At 43.1% G+C, this 24,533-nt stretch overlaps 1 protein-coding gene and 1 long non-coding RNA gene across 6 annotated transcripts in view; one reads left to right on the forward strand and one right to left on the reverse strand.

Moving 5' to 3' along the window:
• The window catches only part of shank2 (SH3 and multiple ankyrin repeat domains 2), a 314,619-nt gene that overhangs the window by 250,936 nt on the left and 39,150 nt on the right, over positions 1-24,533 (reverse strand). The gene's annotated exons all lie outside the window — the stretch shown is intronic.
• LOC111946730 lies at positions 6,113-8,678 on the forward strand. 2 transcript variants are annotated; one of them, XR_002872470.1, is made up of 4 exons: positions 6,113-6,405; positions 7,509-7,583; positions 7,893-7,946; positions 8,024-8,678. It is a non-coding gene; the product is annotated as an uncharacterized LOC111946730 (long non-coding RNA). The 2 variants fall into 2 exon arrangements; XR_002872471.1 differs by lacking the exon at positions 6,113-6,405 and adding an exon at positions 6,440-6,675.

The raw sequence follows: 24,533 nt of genomic DNA on the forward strand, positions 1-24,533 counted from the left end.
GATTGTGATTTCACCCAAAACAAAAACATGTTTACAGCCATCACAGGTGCAAATCAGAAAAAGCTCCAAGTCCAGCGTCAACAGAAAATGAAAACAATTATACATGACTCATTAAATCATGTCTGATTCTGGTTTAATTAAGGAGAGGATGTCAGATCCCCCGTTAATGGATTTTTCAAAAATCCTGGCTGAGACACAGTCAGAGTCTGAATCCTCCCTGTTTCCATTTCCTTAAACCAAATGCTGAGAAACCCGTCATCTTTACTGCCCTTTGGACAGCTAAAAAAAGCAATCTCAGTTAATTGGAAGAGTGAAAACAACATCAGTTATAATCAATACCAGAGGGCTATTCCAGGAAGCAAGTTATGCTAGTTATCACGGTAAGTTTGAGGCTAAGGAAGTTGATAACCTCAGCTTTAGGTTCCAGAAATGGAGGTATGTTTCAGGGTAGGTCAAGTTGCCATAGCAACTCATGCTCTGAACATAACCTGGTCTGAAGCAGGTTTAGTTAAAGGTTAGTTTGTTTTCAGAGAGGTGAAGCAGCATGGCGTGTCCATTTGAAGATGATTTAGTGGATGAAGAAGCTCAGATAATACTTTTTCCACCATGAGAGGGTGATAAGACCACATATGGATGTTGGAGAGATAAACTTTATAATTTGATCTAACTTAATTATTTGCTTCAGTTGTGTGGTAATGTTGAATTTCAAATGTATGCGGATGATGCTGTCATTTTCACTAGCGCAAAAAATATTCAAGAGGCAGCCTCTGTTCTTACCTCAGCTCTGGTTCCTGTAAATGAATGGCTTTCTAAATCTTGCTTACTGTTAAATACAACTAAAACTGTTTGTATGATGTTCACTAAGCAACCATTGGACATCAAGCATTCAGGTATATTTTTGGAAGGACAGGAACTAGAAATTGTATCTAAATTTGATTCAACTCTAAGCTTCAAGAGCCATATTAAAAAAAATATCGAATACAGTAAAATTCAATTTGAATAATTTTAAACAAATACGACCATTCATAACACTTGGAGCTGCTAGAATGTTTTTGCATTCAATGATTCTATCACATATTGAATACTGTATTATTACATGTTGGTCCTTGACGGGTGTAAAGACGAGCAAAACCATAGAATTACTTTACAAAAAAACATTTAAGGTCTTACATAGAAAACCAATGTCATTCCATGTTTGCAATATCTTGAAAAAGTGCAAGTTGTCAAGCTTTGAGAGGGGGGGGGGGGGGAGTGTCAAAGAGGAGGGGGGAGGGTAGAACGATGAAGCAGCATTAGGCAGCAAGTTGCTGGATGTTTACAATCATTACAGTCAGGTTTACATTCCTCTGAACTTACCCCCCCGCCCCCGAGTGAGCACACCTGGAGACGCGAGCGCCCATGAGGAGCAGCTGCGACCGGAATGTAACACGGGGGGGGGCACCCCCCTATCCAACCTTCCCAGTGATCCTTGTGTACTGCGTCGTCGTGATAATATGTGCTTTTTGTGTTTAGACGGTGTACTTTTTTTCTTGTATCTACACATTGTAACAACAGTGTTGAGATACGACTTTTTTTCTGTCACCAATGACCCAGACCCTCCCCATTGGTAACCCATCCTAGTAAGGCAGCGCATTTATTGCTGCAGCCTCAGTCAACTCTGAACTGTATATGTGTATCTGTTGTATGTCTGATCTTGTTCAGGTTGTACTGGAACTAATTTCGTATGTCGGTGTAAGCTGTGCATATGACAATAAATGAATTCTGATTCTGATAAGTAATATAAATCCAAAAGGGGGCGGGGCCTGTCCACACCCAAATGCCACATACCTGTTGACTCCAAAAATGCCCACATACAAAACATGTCACCATGTACACAACACAACAGATGTTCACACACGCACACTTATGCATTCAGACCGACATGTGAAACATTTCATTTAATCACACAAAATATTTGTGCAAAGGTGAGATAACACCTGTGCTGGAGTGAGTGTTTGTTTCTCTGAAGTGGATGATGGAATGTAAAAAGGAGGAGGGAGGTTGTCCAGTCATCCCCACACCAATAATAATAATAATAATAATAATTGATACTTTATTTATCCCACAATGGGGAAATTCTTCTCCGCATTTTGACCCATCCCCTGGGGGAGCGGTGAGCTGCAGACTAGCCACGCTCGGGGGGCGACAGCTGCTGTAGCAAATAACCCAGCTGAAGACCCCTGCCATAACAGCAGCCAGGGGACCCCCCCAAAAAAAAAAAAAACACCCACGCAGCAGATAAAGAACAACTGCCCGCCGGGCAACCACATCCCTGCTCCCTCCAGCCAACTGTTGTTGTGTCCTTGAGCAAAACACTTCACCCCCTCTGCCTCCAGTGTGGCTCCACTGGTGTGCCTCAGTCAGTAGTCTGCCCCAGGTTCGATTCCCGCCTTGCACACCCATGAGTCGATGCGTCCTTGGGCAAGACATTGAACCCCACCTTGCCTCTTGTGGTAGGCGGGCGCCTGTATTCAGCAGTGGAGCCGCCAACAGCGTGTGAATGTGTGTGTGAATGTGTGTGTGGCTGGGTGATTGTGTGTGTGACTGTAAAGCGCTTTGTCCTTGTAGGTAGAAAAGCGCTATATAAGTATACGCCATTTACCATCACCAAGAATAAATGAATAATGGACACATTGAAAGCGCCTGGACAGGAGCAGATAAATCCAATCCAATGTAATTATTATAAATACTACAATAGTTATTAGTACTATAGTTACTAGTACTTATGTGCGTGACGCATAGAGAAGTTGAGAAGTTGTTTCACTCTCTCAAGCCAGTGGCGCTGCTGGGAAAAAGGTCTGGAGAAGGTTTGGAATAATCGTATTTCACCCAAAACAGAGAGCATGTCAGAATCCACCAGAGCCTCCATCATCCCGTCCGTTCTCTGCTGCAGCATCACCTGCTGGTCTGGAAATGTGACAGCAGAAACTCAATCCCGGATTTACACTTAAACCACACAGGATTTGTTCATGTCACAACCGAAAACACAGGACACTCACACTTTTGACTGAGATCCAACTCTGAGCAGAGCCACGGTGTCCATTCTGCAGGCTGTGAACTCCAACTCACCCCTTCGTAGATCCAATTCAATCAGCTGGAGTGAGGAGTGAACAAATGTGGAGATGATGTTTATGAGTGCATTCATGCCTGTATAAAATCCAAAACTACAGGCATTCATGCCTGTAGTTATGGATTTTATTTTTGTTATTATGTCCAACTGTGACGTTCCTGAAGCAGCTAAGACCACAATCCCCACTTTTTAGGATGAGGAAAAGCAGGAATTCCACAGATGAACTTCTTTCAATTTTATTCAAATGTCTATTGAATAAAAGGAGGTTTAACAACTCATCAACTTAATCGATAAATTGATTTTTATTCCTATGATCCAACAATTCTGCTAACGACGTCCTGGATTGATGTTAGGTCAGTGAAACGACTGTCGACTATGAATTGCATCAGCGACCACAGATTATGATGTGAATCCAGTTGTTGTAATGTCAATCGTGACAGCCATAATCCAAAAGGTGAAAAGGTTACAATCACAGGAGAAACGGCGCTTGTAGCGAGAGACATCATGAGTCTGCTTCAGCGACTCCTGATGATGTGCTCAGTCACCGCTCTGCCCCGCCCTCCATCTGTGGATGAGGTGCATAAGGAGGCCAACGCCCGGTGGAGCGCTTTCCAATTAGAAAAAGTCTAAACTAAGAGGCCACCCTCTTTCCTTTGTCTCCTCTTTTTCTGCTCTGTCACTTTCTTTCCATCTCCTCTGATAATCATCGTTTCTCAGTGAGTCACTCGACACGTTTTACCCTAAAAAATCTGACAATTACAGTAATTGCAGAGTTTACGAGTCGTCGCAACTGCTATGACTTTACGATCACAGAGCTGCAGGTGCTGCTGAGAGGACTTCTCCAAACCGTGCTGGAGCACTGAGCAGAGTGCTTGCTTGAAAACTGACAGATGACTGTTATGTCGGGGGTCGGTGAAGGACCCAAAAGCAGAGATGGGAGGCAGGCGCTTCCAAAAACAAGGGGTTTATTTGGGTAACAGAAGGCGCTGCCGAGCAGGGAATTAAAAAAAAAAAAACCAACGGGGTAAACAGGCAGACAGGGAAGCAGACAGCACGGACCAGCACAAGAGGAGGGTAGGGACTAGACATATATACTCACAGGACTGACGAGACACAGGTGCAAAGGATCAGGGGAGAATGGGACAAAAGAGGGCAAACTCAAACTAACCCTGTGTCCAAATTACCACCCTAACACCTCTATAGTGCACTATGTAGGGCGTTTGCCATTTTGTAGTGCTGTTTACAAATCAACCATCTACATTTCCAAAATCCAGTGCCCTAGAAATTTCCCAGAAGTCTCTGCGAAAAACCAGTGTGCATCCATGCTCAGTAGTGAGCATAAATCTGTCGCTTCCCTAAACAAACACATTCAGGGGACACTTGCCTCAGTCACAGTCAGTGAGGCATATTTCTGTGCGAGCTGGAGGTTTGTTAGTTTGAAACGGGACAAGAAAAACAATAAATGCTTCTTACAGCTTTCTGAACATTATTGTGATTGATAGTTCCAGAGAAAACCCAATGCAATGAAGTGAAACATGCAGCAAAAAAAAATTATATTTGAAAAAGTCATTGAAAAACGAACAATGCAGAGGAAGATTGCAAGTGAAGATGAAGATGTACACACTGAAATTGGTAGAAGAGAAGAAGAAAAGGAGAAAGGAGGTGCAATTTCTGCATTTATCAACTCCTTTAGGTAAATTAATCAATTAAAATATTTTTCTTAAAAAGACCCATCAACAGTTCTATTTACAATCAAGATTTATTCTCAAATGCATTTATCTATATTAGTACATATTGAACAATCAGATTCTCTGACCTAAAGTGGATCCAGATCCTCTTCATCCAAACTTCCAGCAGTGAGACTCAGACAGAAATTCCTGCTACTGAACAGTTTTCCAGATTCTTGGACTAGAATGAATGTCAAATCCATTCACATGTTAGTTTCCCAAAGTTCACCACTGTTGTTTTTCCACATCCAAAGAATCCAAAGGGAACATTCTGAGAACATTCTAGACACTGGATGGTCACATGACTTCATTCAAAGTCTGTCCACACATTGGACTGGAATGATGGACTGATCCGTGTTCATGACATCACATGTGTGTTGTACGCTGTGATTGGTCATTTTCACATTACAGTAAAATAAACCTACAGTAGCTCAATCCCAATGGTATTTTCCAAAACCAAATATAATCATTTATTTCATTTCAAAATGATTGAATGATGGTTTAGTTATATTTGACTCACTTAACAACTTGCATTAAACAGATCAAACTGGTTCGATGAATCAATTCATCCATTAATCGTTACACCCCTAATGTGCATTTATTAAAATAAAAAAGGTTTTTGTTGATATAATTTGTTACCGGCATAAATGTGTTACCCCTGCCTGTGACCCTGTGATGCATTTTTGATGGTTTCTTAACTGAGTAAATTTCAGATTCAAGACATTCAAGAGCCGTGCTCAAAACAGACGTGTCAAACGTAAAACTAAATGTTGTATTCATAGTTTTACATTGCACAAAGCAATCATTTGTGCAAAATTGTATTTTTATGCGTATGTTTCACATTGACAGCTATCTTAACCTTCCCCCAGGTCGTGCACAGTGGTGCAGACGCCGGGTGTCTGCCGTATTTGTGTTGTGTAGCGATGACCAAGAAACGCTCATCCGATTTAGCGTTTGAACTTGGTGCGGTGGCAAACGCCAAAGAGCATTCTGGTCAGGAATCTGCACCACATTTTGAGGTGGATCCTAAACGCATCAGAGAAAGGAGCAAGCAGATGGATGATCTTATGAAGATGCTGCAGAAAAAGGATAGAAGCTGTTTTACCTTTAACCTTTAATAAGTCTGTCTATCAACCTGCAGAGTCAGAGGCAGCCTCTCCATTTTTTTGCTTGCTGAACTGGCTCAAAATCTTTTTCTTTTTCTCTTCCTTTGGATTTTTGCCTGAAGACACTGGAACTTTTTTTGGCTCTGTTGTCCTGCACTGAAAAAACGGGAAAAGTGGGGTTGTTCAATTTACAAATAGTAAACATGTTTGTTTAATATGAACAAATTATGTTTACCTTCGAAACAGAATATAATCTTGAAAATCACACATCATTTCTTGCTGTGTTACTTTTATATATTTAAATCATGTTGACAAAACATGAAATAGTTATGCTTGATCCTTTGCCCCTTAATTTTGGATAAGTAAACCCCATCGGTGAAGAAGAATTCCAGGAGGGGAAACTTTGCAGTCAGCCATTTTAGAGAAGCTACAAGCACCTGCTGGCTGTAGGAACTTAAAAAAGGTAAGTTAATTTACTCTAACAAATTAATTTAAGAAAGTGGAAGGCGTAAATGTATCATTAATGTTATTTTTTCCACGGGGAAGAGCTTTGTAATCCACTTTTGTCGTAGTTATCAAAGTTAAGGCTCTGCGCGCCACTTTTGTCCCTGCCGGCCGCAGCCCTCGGACGGCAGGTAGGGGGAGGTGTGTGTGCGCGGTACATTGTACTTTCACGTCGCAGGCAAATTCAGCTGTAAACGCGGTGATTTCAAATGATGTACGGGGAAGAGTGGTGAGTAGTTATGCCGTAGGAATTCGCTTTTGACAGAGGGCAGTGGGCGCTGGCGGGCACGGCGTTTTTTTTTCCACAGGCAGAAACTCTGCCAGGGGAATTTTCATCGTCACTAAGTGGATTTCTTTTTGCTATATTCTGCGTTGTGGAGACCGAAATTGAAGGAAAATGTGAGAAGCTATCATTACTATTGTCATTATTTAGTTTTTCCATACCGTTCCACCATGAGCTAGTTTAAGGACGGCATTATTTGACCAGCAAACAGCACCGCACTTCTGTCTCAGTCAGCTGTCAATCATTCTCCGTGCGCGTCTCGTGCACAGAATGCGTTTGGTGTGTCCAGTTTACATAGATCTTTGGTTTCAATCAGAGCTTTGTTTTCATTCTATGATGCTGAACATATTTTTATTTTAGCTTTGAGAGTTTAATGGAGTGAAAATATTCATGTCCTTTTGGAACAAGTGTATAATGTGTAGTAAAAAGTTTACTGCCTTATAATAATGTCTGTAATCCTACTTCACATATTCCTCCCATTTGTGATAAATTCATATGGAAATCCTTTATGGGTGGGGGGATTATCCACTCCCGATCTGCTAGTTTAGTTTTGCAGTTTCCATTTCAAAATTCGCGGGTTCTCATAAGCCTGGTTTGAATCCTGTGGTGGGAGGAGCTGTCTAATGTTCTTTCTGGTCTAATTTCTTCAGAATATTTTTGCAGCTATTGATTTCAAACCAATGCATGTTTAGTGATTAAAATGATACAACAAAGCTGTGGAAGTCTCACTCTCTATATATATTTGAAATTTAACTAATAAACCTCTGTCCTGATTACAGAGCTCATCACACAACACTTCCAACTGCTCCTCCCTGATCATGCTGGGCTCCATGCTCCAGTCTTCACTGAGTCAGGTGGGTCACCATGCATTTACTATATATTATTGGAATTATTGTCTCCTGGATTGTCATCGAATCGGGAGGTAATCAAGATTGCCAGCCCTACTCTTTACACGCACCTTTTATGCAGAGAGATACATACATAATAAATAATGAAATTGATGGTTGATCAGTTATCCCACTACCTCTGTTAACATGACACTAAGGATATAATGATTTTGTTAACACAGTAACTATAACATTTATTGATGAGCCAAGGGTAAGAATTGTATTTTTCCAAAGTTTTCATGTGAATTTAAAATTTTTTGACTCTTTGTATTTCAGACTGCTGAACTTCTCGCCAATATAAGCAAGTTCAGGGGTTTATTCAAAGTACAGGTGAGTTGTGTAATCTAGACGCTTTAACTAAACTTCAAATGTGAACTGTGCACACAAATATCTTCTGTGTTCTTTAGAATGAAGACCATGCAGCAATCCAGGAGGCAATCGAGGACACCACGGTGGGAACTGGCAGTGGTGAGGAAGAGGACATTCTCGTGGTCCACATCTCCCAGGCTGTGGTGGTCGACCCACCAAGTGTCTGAGTGGCAGTTGCCAAGGCTTTTTTGGCCTTATTTACAGCACAAATCTGATTACCATCTTCATCTCAGAAACACCTTGTCATGGGGCCGTGACTTTGCTCCTGCTATGATCTCCTGGAGGCCCTTCCCTTCTTGAGCTCTCCCGCTGGTCACAGGTGTTCTGTATTATGTTGATTGGTTTGTCTATTTATGCAGTATCTGATCTTGTTTCTGTGACGGAGTGTCTTCGTTCTACGCTCTGGTGTTATGGTTCTCTGGCATTAAAGCCCCTTCGAGTGAACTATTGGATTTGGGTCGTTCTTCCTGCTCTTGGGTTCTCTCCCTTGGACATTCCGTCACACACCTTTGAGGTAATCCAAAAAAAACTGTATTAGAGTTGTAAGGCAAAGTGGTGTCTAAGGTTTCAGGCTTAAAGATCCGACTCTTTGAATAAAATGACCTTTAAATAGTTTAACTTTTTCCTAAGAAGGGATTCCAGCTGTTTGCTTTGGCTCTGTTATCTTCTGTTTAATAAAAATAGCAAGCCCAATTTATTTTGATTTGTCATTTTTTGCTACACTGTAAACATATTTTTCAAGTTTAGATAATAAAAAAGTTAAATCTGAAATTTGTGTTCAGTGTCATATGTTCATTGGATTGTCATAATGCACAAGAAAGTATTTGCTTTAAATAATAATCTGCAATTGCAATTTTATTTTTCAATTTAAATGTTTTTAAAATAATTTATAAATTAAATTAACTATGTAGGTAATTTCAAATAATAGTGTTTTAAATGTTTGAAAAAATTATGGTAAATGACATAATAAAATCTTGTTTGTTTATGTAAAATTATTAGGTGCAGAAACAAAGAAGCATTCATTACGGTAGAACATGATTTTATTATGTGCAATAATTATATTGGTTCAACATGATTTTTTTGCGCGCAACCGATGTCCATGATTTTTTTATGTCAATCCAACAGGTCTTTTTTTTCAGTGTGGACTACTTTTCTATGTGCATCATCGCTTCAGCGGTTTGAGACATGAAATCAATGACCAAGTTTGGACTTTGGCTGCATTGTCTGAGTATTTGGTCTGGTCAGGCTACAAAGGTGCAGAGTTAAAATTGGAGTTTAAAACCCTGTCTAATTTAAACGATTTTGTTTGTATTTTGGTTTTTTGTTATTTAAATTTGCTGGATCTTAGTTTTAAAAACAACATGTAACTTTTTTTGAGCTTTTTTGATGTACTTAATGCTATTTTCTATACATCATTGGGTTATTTCAGTTTATTGAAGCTGTGCAGACATACTTTTATCTTCTCTCCCTCCTGCATCTTAAACCTTCTGTGCTTGAATCAGATTAGAAGTTTCTAAATATGCTCAAAATTTGAAAAAAACGCTGTCATCTTTGCTCCTTGGTGTCACAGAAGTGGGAACAAATATCTGATGAAAAGTACCATAATTGCCATAATTTGTCCTTCTTGAAATTGATGAAAAGAGGACTGAAGTTTTGAGACCATTTCCTGCCAAAACTGGTTCTCACAGCACCATCAGCAGCACCACCTGCAGCACCATCAGCAGCACCACCTGCAGCACCGTCAGCAGCACCACCTGCAGCACCATCTGCAGCACCACCTGCAGCACCATCAGCAGCACCACCTGCAGCACCATCAGCAGCACCACCTGCAGCACCGTCAGCAGCACCACCTGCAGCACCATCAGCAGCACCACCTGCAGCACCATCAGCAGCACCACCTGCAGCACCATCAGCAGCACCACCTGCAGCACCATCTGCAGCACCATCAGCAGCACCATCAGCAGCACCACCTGCAGCACCATCAGCAGCACCATCAGCAGCACCACCTGCAGCACCATCAGCAGCACCACCTGCAGCACCATCATCAGGACCATCAGCAGCACCACCTGCAGCACCATCAGCAGCACCACCTGCAGCACCATCATCAGGACCATCAGCAGCACCACCTGCAGCACCATCAGCAGCACCATCAGCAGCACCACCTGCAGCACCATCAGCAGCACCACCTGCAGCACCATCATCAGGACCATCAGCAGCACCGTCAGCAGCACCACCTGCAGCACCATCAGCAGCACCACCTGCAGCACCATCAGCAGCACCACCTGCAGCACCATCAGCAGCACCACCTGCAGCACCATCTGCAGCACCACCTGCAGCACCATCAGCAGCACCACCTGCAGCACCATCAGCAGCACCACCTGCAGCACCATCAGCAGCACCACCTGCAGCACCATCAGCAGCACCACCTGCAGCACCGTCAGCAGCACCACCTGCAGCACCATCAGCAGCACCACCTGCAGCACCATCAGCAGCACCACCTGCAGCACCATCAGCAGCACCATCAGCAGCACCACCTGCAGCACCACCTGCAGCACCACCTGCAGCACCACCTGCAGCACCATCTGCAGCACCACCTGCAGCACCATCTGCAGCACCACCTGCAGCACCATCTGCAGCACCACCTGCAGCACCATCAGCAGCACCACCTGCAGCACCATCAGCAGCACCACCTGCAGCACCATCAGCAGCACCATCAGCAGCACCACCTGCAGCACCATCAGCAGCACCACCTGCAGCACCATCAGCAGCACCACCATTCTCACCATCATCAGGACCATCAGCACCACTGTCAGCTTGGCTGGTATAAAGGTTGTATTACGATTCCCAGCATCCCTCAGAATGATGCAGAGACGGGAATCCCAAACATTTATGAGCAGCATCTTATGAGATTCATTCTTTCTTTCTTTTTGTAAGACAGAGTAAAAAACAAAGTTCCACTGAAGTTCTTTTCCTAACACAAACCAACCATGATTGTTCCCCAGCTGTTGCGTCTTCTGTGGTTGCATTCCTCTCCAACCTTTGTGGAATTCTGCCTCATGTAAATCACTTCCTGGAACATAGGATCAGTTATTGGCACATGTACAGTCAGAGAATAGCCCCTCTGCCCTCTGTGAATGCAGGGTATTTAGACTCACAGTAGAAAAGTCTAAAAGAGCCTTCAAGAGGATAACAGCTTTCCCCTTTTAAGTGGGATGAGGCCTCAGTTTCCTCTGAATTGATACGAATCTCCCGGTGAATCTGCTTCTCAGCAACAGACAAAAAAACAGACTCTGTCACAAACTGTCTTCATTCACCTCAGTGCTTCTTCTCTAGTGGTTCAGTCTCTTGAAACAAAGTGGATTCTGCAACTGCCACGTGAGTAAAAGACTCTCTAGAGCAGCCTAGCCTAGCCCAGACCATGACCAAGCCTCTGCCATGTTTCACAGTCTCCTATACCTGGCATTCTTCATTTGTAAGAACCCATATCATGAAAAAACAATTTTTAAGAATAGCTTTTCTGTAGTTTTTATAATTCACTCTAGTTTTTGAGCAGGGCTTTATACATGCTGCACAGATAAAACTAAGTTACTTACAGTTTGATTTAGTTAAATACATCCTGATGTGTTACATGTGATGGTGTACAAATACTCAGTTACATCTTTGAAACAGGGAGTATTCTCACTGCACCTTGGGTGGACTTCTACTTCAGTAAATCATGAAGTGAGGATGTTTTCCATGTCTTCTCTGCTGGGCTGCAGTCATCAAATGGCATCGCTTCAGTAAAGCCTGAATCCCTTTTGCCTGCTGGAGCCAACCCAGCTACTCTTCGTCAAGTGATGGATTGGATTGTTAATCAGCACTGGATTGGAGAAGTTTGATTTTATCTGGAAATCCTCCTGCTCTGGTTGAGGAGGGTGTGTGGAGAATCTGTGAAGCAACTCAGGGTCACTGCTGTGAACATGTGAAGCCTGGACTCGGCTGGTTTGCTGAAAAAAACTGGGATGAGGTTCTGGATGGAGCAGCAGTCCGATCGACCATCTTCACTTTTCAGCTCCTGATTCATGTTTTGCTACCAATAATCTCTCAGTTTCCTTCCTGTTTTCTGCTCAAACGCTCTTAGTGATTTTCCTTCTGTTGTTAATGAACTTAAAAAAGTCTCAATGTCTGTTAGAAGTGTAGAGCAAACGTCATATGGATCTCTGACAGTTACCACAAATGTTACAGACACTTCGCTCTGTGGATCATTTCTGTTTTCCAAAGCACTCTGATGAAAATGGTGTTTGTGATGTCGTATTTTTTCTAATTATGTAGGACATGTACAAAGGAAATTAAGTTTAAAATTGCATTCCTGAGTATTTCTTTATCCAAATCGTTGTGAATCAGGAGAAGACACAAAAATGCAGTTTGAAAAAGAAGAAAATCTCCCGGGTGGGCCACAAGCTCCCTGCGTTCCACTCGTGTTTCGTTTGTGAGAGCATCGGGAGATGCAGTCCCACATCTTTACACATTCAGGCGTGATAAGCCCCGCCCATCATTTCCTATCAACTGTATGGATCATTCTGACATTTGAGAGGAGACAGGAGAATATTGCTTTCTCTGTTTTCTGTTTATAATTATCGTTTCTGATTCGTTTTGCAGTAGCACTGAATGTCAGTGGGAACCTGAAGAGTAAAAAGCTCCAGAGCCAGAAATGAGGGGTGTCAGGGTCGTGACTTTTTCCCAGCAAAGAGAAACGAGGCCTGCAGCAGACGAGTTCTGTCTTCCCGGCGCATGGAGCCTCTTTTTATTGAAAGCTGAAGGTCTCAGACATGAATGTGGGTCCTTCAATCAGGCGCAACAGGAACATCATGTCTTGTATGATCAGCACGTCAGTGTTTTCACCCTGAAAGACGGAACTGAGACGATCATATTATGGTGATAATGGTGTGTAAGCCAATGATGATTACAGAAACCCCAACAAGAAGCAGCTCCTGAAGATGGAGGAACTCTGGATTCAAAACAGCTCTTAAAAAGTGAATTATGCTCTTTAGTTTTACAGCACCCCACCCCCACCTCCACCCCATGTCTTCTTACCCCAAAAACCTCCCCTTTCTAGGGGGAGGATTTGGACAGGGAATCAGTTCAAACAGTGACAGGGAAAGGCGGTTATGCTGCATGAAATGAGGATTGTCTTTTAAACCTCCAGACTTTTGGTTCTTATATTAACATCTCATGTTTCTTTGTTCCAGAGACGACAGGCGGGCAGAGCAGACGGCTTCTCCCATGATCCCTTACATTTCTCATCTTCCTTTAGCATAAGGTTTCATCAGAGAGGCGCATTCAACTCCTTTAGGATGAATCAGTGACGAAACCCCAGCTGACTCCATGTCAGAACCTGTCAGAACAAATTTCAGTGGATGATTTTGGAGGTGTTTACAGCACAGCGTCTGCTTCACAAAGGCTTTACCAACTCTGAAAGCTTTTTGACCCTAATCTTGAATGTCTCCCAAACTTTCCAGTCCTCCTCCTGGGATGCGAATATCTCGCTCTACATCTGAAAAAAAAACTAATTATGCTGCTGCGGGCTGTCGGCGGCTTTTCCGTCTACATGTTGGTTTCAGTTGTTTTCCTTTTTATTTCTGCCAGTTAAATGGCTCTGATTGTGGCAGCTCCTCAAATGAAAGCAATCATCGGGCCAATCATTCAGAAACCGCTGCCTTCACGTACATTAAAACAGCCTCCTCAATTTGGATTTCAGCACAAGACAGAACAAAGACCGAGGATGCACAGCAACACAACGATATATCAATGAGATTCATCTTCTTTAGACAGAAAATATTAAATCAGGCTGTCGCTCACATCAACACCAATTACTTTTGGATCAGATTTGTCCATTTTATCTTCCTGTAAGACTCAGATTCAAAGGATTTTCAGCAGATGTGAGCCCAAAGCATCATCTTCAGTGTGGAAAGACCCACAAAAACAGCTGCTTTGCTGTTTTCAGCCTTCAGATCAAAAATGATGAGAAATCACCAGAAATGAGTGGGAGAAGAGAAAAACTCCAAACAGTAATTAAGCCGCCCTTATCTGACAGTCAAAGCAGGAGTCATGAGAGGAGGAAGGGGATCTGTGAATCTTTCAGCTTCTTCTTCTTCTTCAGTGACTTTTCCTCAGAAACATCTGCAGGAAGCGCCGTGCTGCCTAACCCGCCGGCGCTGTGAGATTTGGAGCAGACGGGAACCTTCGCCATTCCTCTCAACGAGAGCCGTCAGCACTCCTTCACCTCGCCTTTCTCAGGCCACACGGGAAGATGCCTCTTTGGCTCGGTGACATTTCGGACATTCCTGTGATCCTCGGACGAAGGTCAAAGCTAAAACATAAAGGTAGATTGCGAAACTATCTAAGCGGGCAGGTATACGTATGAGATCTACCACACGGGCCACAAATAAATGCTGGCTTTGGCGGCTGGACTGCTTTGATGTCAGAGAATGGGAAGGTTGAAAGTAGCAAAGCTTTTGTGTCCCTCAGACGGCTCTCAGCCCGTAGGCGGCTGCCTCTCTGTGACAAAAGGACGGCCAACGGAACGGCTTTGTTTTATCCCTCAGAGGAAGCGCTTTATTTGTTTGGATTCATTTCCAGTCGTTTGCTTGAGTGAGCATTTTCAAATAAATGTAGTAAGTCCTGTGCTCTTCCTCTACTGTCAAAGAAAAAAAAAAGGACTGTACTAAGCAGTGTCTCCTGTTACCATGGAAACCACATTCAAACTGCACACATGGACAGTATTTGACAGGCTCCATGTCTGCTCTTTAAAAAGGGATTGTTTGAACTGTTTCTACTTGAAACTGTCCAACCATACCATGAGAGTATTTTTGAGAGTAAAAACACTCATATTCCCCTTCTGCTAACTTCATAGGTTCCTGCATCTTTTACGCTGGACGAGCTGTTGGAAGCCGCCTGCGGTGTCTGCGTGCCTGCGTCTGCGCAGTCGCACAGCTCCACTAAACCCTATCAAAGTGACAGGACTCAGCGGAGCAATGGAGATAAAAAGAAGGTGTGTGAAACACTCTGTTGCCGGGAGCAAACATCCCCTTTTGGAGCAAACGTTTCATTTAATCAGCTGTGAAGCAGAGCTGCAACCAAAGGGCAACACTCCACTTCCCCCCTCAGCCTGTTTTTCTTTCCAAACCTCTGAGACATTCAGGTTCACTGGTTTCCACAGAACTTTAGAGAAATACGGTGAACCAGATTCAGCTGCGTTCCTAACTGGAACCACTGAGCCGTGGAACCTGAGTGGGTAGAGGTTTTGCTGCTCCTCCCACTCCTCCACCTCCTCTCCTCTGTGTTTCTGGAGCAGCAGAAGAGTAATGAATCCTTCTCTGAGAGTTCGGAGAGGATCAGCCACCGTCTCCTGATCAATACCTCTCAGCACACACCTGAGGGACCAAACAAGCACATCCCAGAAATGTGGGCACAGCCAGCAGTTGTGTGCATGCAATTGTGTATTTGCACCACACATGTTGGCAAAAGGCTGGACTCACATTGCCTGGGAGGTGATGGAAAGTGTGTGTGTGTGTGTGTGTGTTGTTTTCTGTTCTGCAGGCTCAGACTCGGCTTACCAGAAACCGCAGCTTATTAGGCCTAATTGGGTTCTTTAAGGAGCTTCAGCTCATTATCTGGACACTTTCAGAAAGAGCAGAAACTGCAGACTTAACCAAGTTATCAAGTAAAGCGAAATATATTTCTCATTTCTAACTTTTGATGAGGTTTTCCTAAAAATTCGGAGGCTAAACTCGACACACATCAGTGCAGTTTTTCAATTCCTGGAATGAATCCTCTTAATCTGTTTCCATCTCCATGGAAACGGCTTTGAAAAACTGGCGAGTTGTTGATTTGTGGTGATGCTCCACGTTTTGTTGTTCTCAGCAGGATTTTAATCTACCTTCAAACAGCACCGCACATTTATGTACAAACAACAAAACCCACTGTTGTCAGTGTTTAAAATTCCACAGCTTTTCCCATGATCCCCCACTGTTTCCTGACCCTAAATGAAGGACAAAGGACAAAAACCTGTGTTTGATACCGAGGAACAAAGCAGGAAATGATCTGCTCTGCTCTTCATGAAACAGCCAACGTGGAGCTAGAATCACAGGTTGAAGTGGAGGTTTTGAACTCAAAATGTTCCTGTACCAACAACAGAACTGAATCCAAAGCTCTGGAAAGCAGCAAGTTACCACAGAGATAAGTCCCTGAAAACCTTTTTGAACCATTGACTGCATGACAGAACTGGAGGAATCTTGTGTGACATCATCCATAGAAAATGCCTCGCTTCTGGTTCCAACCGAATGAAGTCAATTTAGTCACCGTTTTACTGCGACATAACCGTCGCCATGTTGGAACCACACGTCCTCGGTAAACCGTCTACATCTCTATGACAACCAGTCCCGCCAATCAGGAGTGATAGAAGTGTTAGAAGGCCACTCCTCTTCCAATCAAACCCTTGCAAGGCCATATACTGTTATTGCGAAAGGAGAGGACATCCTGGACAGGTCACCGCTCTGTTGCAGGGCCACAATCACACACACATGCACTCTCACAGTCACACCTAGGGGCAATAGGTTCAGGTCTCCCATCCGGGACTTGACCCAGAGGGCTTCTCAATACAAGTCTATGGGATTTTGGCTTTGGTGACCAGCGGGTACTTCCGTTTTGGAATGCAAGGGGGGAGGGGTTGCTCAGTCCAGCTCTCATTTACTGTCAATGTCAAAAACCTGATTCTGATTGGCTGCTGGGTGTGGATTAAAAAGTGAAATACCACAGTGATATACCACAGTGATATACCACGCCTAAAAAAGTAGTTCCGGTCACATGGCATAAATGTTCTGTATCACTGCGCTGGCTTCTCTAAAACAAACTTTAGCTTCATCCTCTGGACAAAAACAAGCAGTAAGAGGTGAGGTTTCTCTCTGAACTGATGCTTTATCTAACCGATTCGGGACGATCAGCATATATATATATATATATCGCTTTATATCGCCGAATCTTGATTGCATCGGTGGTGCGGTGCGTTGTTAGGGCGCCGCACCATGTGACAGATAGTCCGCTTTTCTTGAAAAAAGCAATCCAAATCAGAAAAAAAACAAGAATTAAGGACTAAAAACTGGTTAACATTTATCTCTTTTGTAAGTGACCATGGTATGAGCAGGTTAATGGCCTTCGAAGTGTGCATAATCACTTTTTAAAGCAACTGTCCGACGCTTCGCTCACGTTCAGGCTTCCAAGGCGTGCGTTAAAAAGTGATAATGTCCACTTTGTCGGCCATTAACCCATTCATATACCACACCTAAAAAAGAAGTTCTGGTCACTCTGCTAGCCTAAACGCCAGTTATGGTCTTATCGTCCTGATTCCTGAAATTCCATCATCACATGTTTAAGCAAAAAATCTCTGGAACGGCTCCTGGTTGTCCAAAACGCTGCTGCAAGGCTTTTAACCAAATCATTCAAGCATTCACACGTCACCCCGTTGTTAATCCAGATGCACTGGCTCCACATCCGTTTCTGTTTGCATTTTAAAATCCTGGTTTTGTCATCCAGAGCTCTTAACCACCAAACACCGGTCTATAGGAAAGACCTCGTGCAGCCGGATACTCCCAGCAGGTCCCTGAGGTCATGTGACCAGCAGGTCCCTGAGGTCATGTGACCAGCAGGTCCCTGAGGTCATGTGACCAGCAGGTCCCTGAGGTCATGTGACCAGGGTCTGCTGGTTGTTACAGAATTAAGGACTGAAGAGTCACTCTCTTCCTCTCAGCCTCAGATCTGCAGACTCAGTGTTTTCTGTTATAAAAGCAGCTAAAAACATATTTTTAAAATTGTTTTTTCCTAATCCTGTTTTAAATTGTGTTTTATTGTGAAGCACTTTGTGATTTCTATCTTGACAGGTGCTACTGTATATAACTAAAGTTTATTATTTTTATTATTGGTTGAATCCTATAAAGTTTTCAACGATTTTTTTTCCTGTTTCTCTTTCTTTATTCTAGTATCTTCCACCATTTTCTGCCGCTTAACTCCTCCTCCAATATTTAATGTATAATAACCGTTCAACTATTCAAATGTTCAACTCTTTCAGTTTTTTCCAGCTATGACTTTTGGTCCTTCAAATCCTTGAAGTTTTGTAGATATTCCAGGATTTTTGCCTCTATTGAAATACATGGGGAATCCTTGAAAACCTTTGTTTCTTTCTGTGGTGCAGAAGCTCGCTGGTTCGAGACCCGGCGCTGGCCTATTTTTACAAAAATATTTTTTCTGTTAATGTGCTGTTTTCACTTTATTTATGGTCAACTTTGATCATTACTTGATTTATTTTTGCCAATGCAAGTGTCATTTTCATTCAGCAGTATAGCATTCAACCCTGCATTTTCTTCCAGAACCTTGTTTTAAACAGCGGGCTAAAAAGCATAGGTGGACCGACGTTATTTCACAGTTTATCACAACAACAAGACCTTTGTCCTTCCAATGGCTCCATGACGGACACGACAGCATGTCTACCACATTTTACCATCAACAGCAATGTTACTTTGAAATCGTCTGCTGAGTATATTTCTTAACATGGCGTTGAGCGCACTTTCCTCTGCTGCAGCACAGCCATTTTGGTCCAGGCTGTTACCATGACAACATGTCCCACCCGTTCTTGTAAAAAAATGTTTAATCTAATTACTAACAATACCTATGTACTAATAACTAACTTAATATCTTGATCTTTTGTCAGTGACCATGGCACAATGGTCACCATGTTGAGCATTATCCATTTTATTTTAACAAACTATTGCTTCCTACAAGCTCTGTGTACATCTGTTGCACTATCCAGAAAATTATTACAGCTGAAGATCTAATGATTGTATAAAATCAACTTTTAATGTTGGATTTCTGTGACTGGTTTCTACTGGGAGTGGTCCTCTTTCCATCAGTGGATGCAGTAGAATCTCCGCTGTTGTTTTGTTTGTGTTTGCAGAGCTGCTCAGGGTGGATTCGGGCTTTCTCTCAGTGAAAACAGCCTTCAGGATCAGGAACTTCAGCTTCTTTCTGGCTCAAAAGGAAGCTCAAATTGCCCCCAGTTCCAGGAGTTCCATTCATAAAAACATTGATAATACAGAAAGGGGTTTTTCAATTCAATTCAATTTTATTTACATAGCCTAATATTACAACATAGTTGTCTCATGGGCTTCATACCGGTAATTGTTTTTTTGAAAATGTTAAGGACCTAGTTTATGAAGTAGCGCTAAGTAAAAACTGTTTTTTCTGTCTGATGCACCTTTAATTGAATCAGTTTGGCCCTTTGTAATCTGCTGCAGAAAAAAACTGATATGTAACACTGAGAATAAGCAGCTCTTGATGTAACATTTTACTGAATGGTGGAACTTTTTCCGTCCTTTCCACAATGTTGTTCTCTTCTTTTATTAGAACTTTAAAGATCCACTCCATAGAGCATGGGGTTTTCTGTGTTTTTCACATGTTCTTGTTTTTTTCATGATGGTGTTACAAAGGAGGTTGGGGGAGTACCCAGGTGCAGAGAGGAGGAGGCAGGAGGTTCCAGGAGAACAGGAGCTTTCATTACTTAAAACTACAAACCAAAATTCCCGCTGAGCAGGCTAGAAATACTCGAAACTCGCAAAACTCAAAAGGGAAAACATCAAAACATCAACAGAGACAGGGGAACAGCATAATATAGAGCAGCACAGGAGGAAGGGAAAGGCAGGATTTAAATACGTCCAGACAAACGAAACACAGGTGGAAACAATCAGGACAGATGGGGACCAAAAGCAAAAATTCAATCAACGAAACGGGAAACCTTTCAAAATAAAACAGGAAACTGAACTCAAAATACGACAGAAACAAAAGAGAACCAGAACACAAAGCAAAGAAAACTAAAATCGTAACAGTTGGAGGACATTTATAAAAGAATTTAAGGAGAAAACTGCTTTTATGAGAATGTCTTACTTCACATCCTGATGGATCAGGAGCAGATAAAAACCCACCAATTGGGTGGATCAGTTTTCCACCCAATTGGGTAGTTTTGGTTCTAAATTTGTGGGTAAAAATGGCTTTGGGCGGGTAGTCATAATTCGCGCGGTTTTAGGGTCGGTTCAGCGGGTTTTTTCCCCTCATGAATATATAATAGTGGACTAGATCAGGCCGTGTGGCTGTTGGAGTTCTATGTACTGGAGCTCCATGAACGGACCAGGTAGAGACGCTTGATGGACTGGGCGCTGTTATCTAACCTGTTGTTGGGGGGGTGCAACGCCCCGCCCCGCCTCTTAGAAATTGTGTTCTTTACAGCTTGACACTACGGCCACGTGTGGGAGGAGCTACCAGCTAAAGTTATGGTCTGATCGCTACATGGAGCGTTGTCTGTGTGTATCAATGCATGTTAAACACAGAGAATGTGGAGAGATCAGGTTTATTATTTTGAAGAGTTCTGCATGGTAATCATGTTTCCATGTTTGAGTTCATGAGATCATCCCCACGCTCCTCAGTGTGTTCTACACAGAGAGCGCAAAATAAGGTCATCATGGCAGCAGGTTGACACGAAAGTCGGGGTGCCCTAGCGCAGGTTTAATTAACTTTAACGCGGAAACTGCAAGGCAAAAGAGACACGCCCCTCCGCGAGTTCATCCTGCCCGCTCGCACATTTTGACATAAAGGCACCACGACATTCTTAGAACATAGTTATTTTACAAAACCACAGAGAGCCGCAGCACAGGGATGAAAGAGCCGCATGCGCCGCACGCAGGTTGCGACCCCTGGTCTAGGGTGTACCCGACTTCCCCCCACAGGAGCCGGGACTGGCTCCAGAAACCATAAAAGGGATATAGCGGGTAAAGAAAATGAATGGAAGGCTGGTCTGCTGAAGAAATATTCAATACAGTACTCATTTTATTATTAGTCTGAACAATCTTTTATTTTGAAAAATCTTACATACACACACACACACACACACACTTATGTGTGTAGGGTGGGCGTGTGTGTGTCCAGCAAGTGAAATGGGCGGGCCAACGCCTCCTTGCTCCGCTCCATTCTGATGCATCCACTTGTAGACAAATAGATCCATGAACGTCTTTGTTTTCCTCAGCTGAGCTGCCCATTTTGTTGCCCCGCTAATGTTAGCTTGGGGTTGTGAGGGGCTGTAAGCTAGCAGGAGAGAGTGTTCACAAAGGGACGATGGGAAGGCTTACTTCTGCATCAACGGTTCCAAATGTATGCACATTTATGATGACTTTCTGCCGCGCTGCAGACAATATGTCTTTACAAAAATGACATGTTTCTTTCATTTTGGCTAAAACGGCACAATCACGATTAAAAGACGAGTAGGAATGCTTTGACAGTAGAAAAAAATCCTTGGACTTCATTGTTTGAGTCAGTAAGAGTATTTATTTCACCCGAAAACAAGCTTTGTGTCAGAAGAAATGCGTGTTTTCTACAAAACTTGTCAAAAACATTGTGCTACCGGTGTTGCTTAGACTTCTCTAACGACCCAACAGCAGGACACAAACCTCAGAAGGTTCAGGGTTTTGCTGCTGCTGGACTCTGCAGCTTTGAGGGACACACATGCTCATTCAGACACTGATGGCGCCTGGAGAACCTGAACTCCTGAGATTCAAAAGTGTCACACCAACAATCCTCCAGAAACATCGCCACTGTAATCTGCAGGCGGTGGATGATTTCTGTGTGTTTACATCATTTCACTTATGAGACTGGCAACACTCTGCTTCGGCAGGGGAGACACACACATACTTAGAAGCATCACAAAGACACACTTACACTCAGAACATATAGAATATTAATTATTAATAAACCCTGCATGTGCCAAAACTGGGTCAACGTGCAACAGCAGGCCCCCACAGCCAATGTAAAACCAGCTGATTTGAGTTTGGAGAGTCTCAGGAGCAGAGATCAACCTTCAGATTGAACAGGAACCTGCAGCTTCATGGCGTCTAAGGATCTTAAGCTGGAATCACATTTAAGAAATGTAATATTCTTTTGATTTTTAAAGAGAATTTGGATTTTTTTTTAAATGGAAAAAGGCATGGGGCGTAGCAGTCCTAGTGCGACCCCTTCACGTTGTATGTTGCTAATTCCCAACATACCATTAAGTCCAGACCCTCTTCCTAATTTAACATCAGCCTGAACGGAAAATAAATCGAAGAATAGTTTTTATATAATTGGAGACATTTTCAGGCATGAAGGTGTTAATACATCACTGATATGGAATTGTTAAGCTCAAGTTTGATCGTAAAAGCTGAAGATCGCAGACAAGAACACAGACATGCAGAGAAAAGAGCAAAACAGAGACTTCAGCATCTTCACGAGACGGTCTTTTGAGGAGCGCTGGTTTCCTCAGAGCGAACCCTCAACATTCTGCCTTCAAGAAGGAACTTGGAGTACAGCCATCCCTTCTCCACGTCCACATCTGACATCACTGTTCCAGGCATCTCCAACCCGGTAGAGACCCCTCATGAGATTCAGGACCCACCGGAGAACAGAACCTTCGCTGCCACAGCGACCCCACCCCAGACAAGAAGACAATGGAAGGATGGACCTACAGTAAGACTTTAACTTAGAGACTGGACTTTCACGGAGGGACCTGTGAGCTTTTCCGTTTCTGTTCAAGAGCCTACAGACATTTCAGCACGAGGAGAGCTGCAGCATTTATCTACTGATCTCACATTGATCATAAATCCAATTTACCAACCGAGCCTCGACAGGCTCCACTAAAGTCTTGATTGTTATTATGCACTAGTTCATGCGTGCAGGAACCACTCATTTGAAGCAGAGGGCACTTTCCTCCCTTCTTCTACCTTCGCTTTAGGTGTTTTCAGAAACGTGAAGAACCGGGCAGAACCTTTAAATAATTAACTAGAACAGCGGCAGGCGATGACCGCGTCTGTTCTACGGAGAATACCAGAGTGTTTGGAATCTTTCATCTCTCCATTAGTGTGGGCAGCGGACAAAGCAAAAGGCCGTCAGCTCGGCTTGTTAACAGAAACATCTCTGGTCCTGGAGGCTCTGGAGGAACACTTTGTGAAAAACAGACCGGCTACTTCCGGTGCCTTGTGCTGGAGAATCCTCCTGGGGATTATCAAAGAACATTTGCTGAATATACTTTTTATGGCAACTATTGACTGCGTTTTGAGGGAAGAGCAGTAAATGAGCTGCATTGATGTGTAAGAAAAGCTGCAGTTTCACTGCTGGTAAAACGTTTTATTTTATTGCAGTCTTAGTTATTTTAATCCAGGCTCTAAACTAAGAAGACAAGCCCCTGCATCCCACTGCACATAGAGAGAAACTTTTCACTGCGACCATTCTTGTCAATTACAGCTGCTCTGTCTAAAGGGGATCCTGCTGGTCTGCTTTGATAAAAGGATGCCTCGTTCGGTTGTTATAGCCGTGGATTTCCTCGTGAGGCTGACTTGCAGGACTCACAGCAGGCCCAAAGTGAATAATGAAGGGTTTTTGGTGAAGCTCTGCAGGAACCACAGCTGCCTTCTGTGTTATCGCCTGCAGACTTTAATGAGAATCCTATTGATAGGTTTGGATGTGAAGTTTGGTTCAGCATCCGTTTTCTTCAAAGCCTTTCACGTCTGCCTTAGAAATCCCTTTTAGTCTCAATTCAAAGAGCAGATGAAGAGGACTAAGTGACCCGATCCACCACACCCTCTTCTTAAATGGTTATTGCATTGTGATACTTAAACATTTCTGAGCCAAAAACATGTTGACTGTGACTTTTCTGATCCAAACTATCTGAACAAGTAAGTAACGAAGCTTTTGTTACTTCTCTGAACTGTTAGTGTGAAGATCTGGACTTTTTTTTTTCTTCTGGAGCATCAGCACGAGTGAAGGAAAGGTCCTTGAGCTGTAAAAATGATAAGAGGCCCTCTGAAGGCTTCAACATCCCGTTGAAGTGGCAACTACTTAATTTTATTGCTGGTGAGGCGAAACGCTGGGGCCTTCTCCGTTTCAGAGACCCCCACCTTCCCCGATCCACGCGCTTCGGCATCAACGTTGTAAATGAATCCCTCACGCCATTGATGGAGATGCCCTTCTCAACCAGCGTGTTCACCTGCTCCACCCTCTCCACAAACAAAACAACGGCTCCATTCATACGAGCAGCAGATTTAATTGAAGCGTGCCCGATAGCTTCCCCCACGGCCAGAGGCACAGCGTGGAGGATGAGCCGGCACCTGTTTTAACGCCGTGTTTCCTGGTAAGTGAAGTGAGAGCTATGGCGTCCAGAATGCCACCAGCTCCACACCCACCACCGGATAAAACCCACAAAACCAAAATAAATGAGCTAACACTACACCTCAACCATCAACAACCAACACCAAAGTGAAAAAATAAAGAAAAGTAAAGATAGAACACAGAAAAGGCAAAGAAATCAAACACTCCTCAGCTCCTTCAATCACACTCCTCCCACACAGAAGAAGAAGAGATTTGAGATTTACAATACTTGAATAAATCACAACAAAATAAAGACACACGGTAAATTAAAAGGAAATAAAACCTAAAGGGTACAGC

The sequence above is a fragment of the Oryzias latipes genome, chromosome 3 (assembly GCF_002234675.1).
Source record: "Oryzias latipes chromosome 3, ASM223467v1".
In the NCBI taxonomy this organism is placed as follows: Eukaryota; Metazoa; Chordata; class Actinopteri; order Beloniformes; family Adrianichthyidae; genus Oryzias; species Oryzias latipes.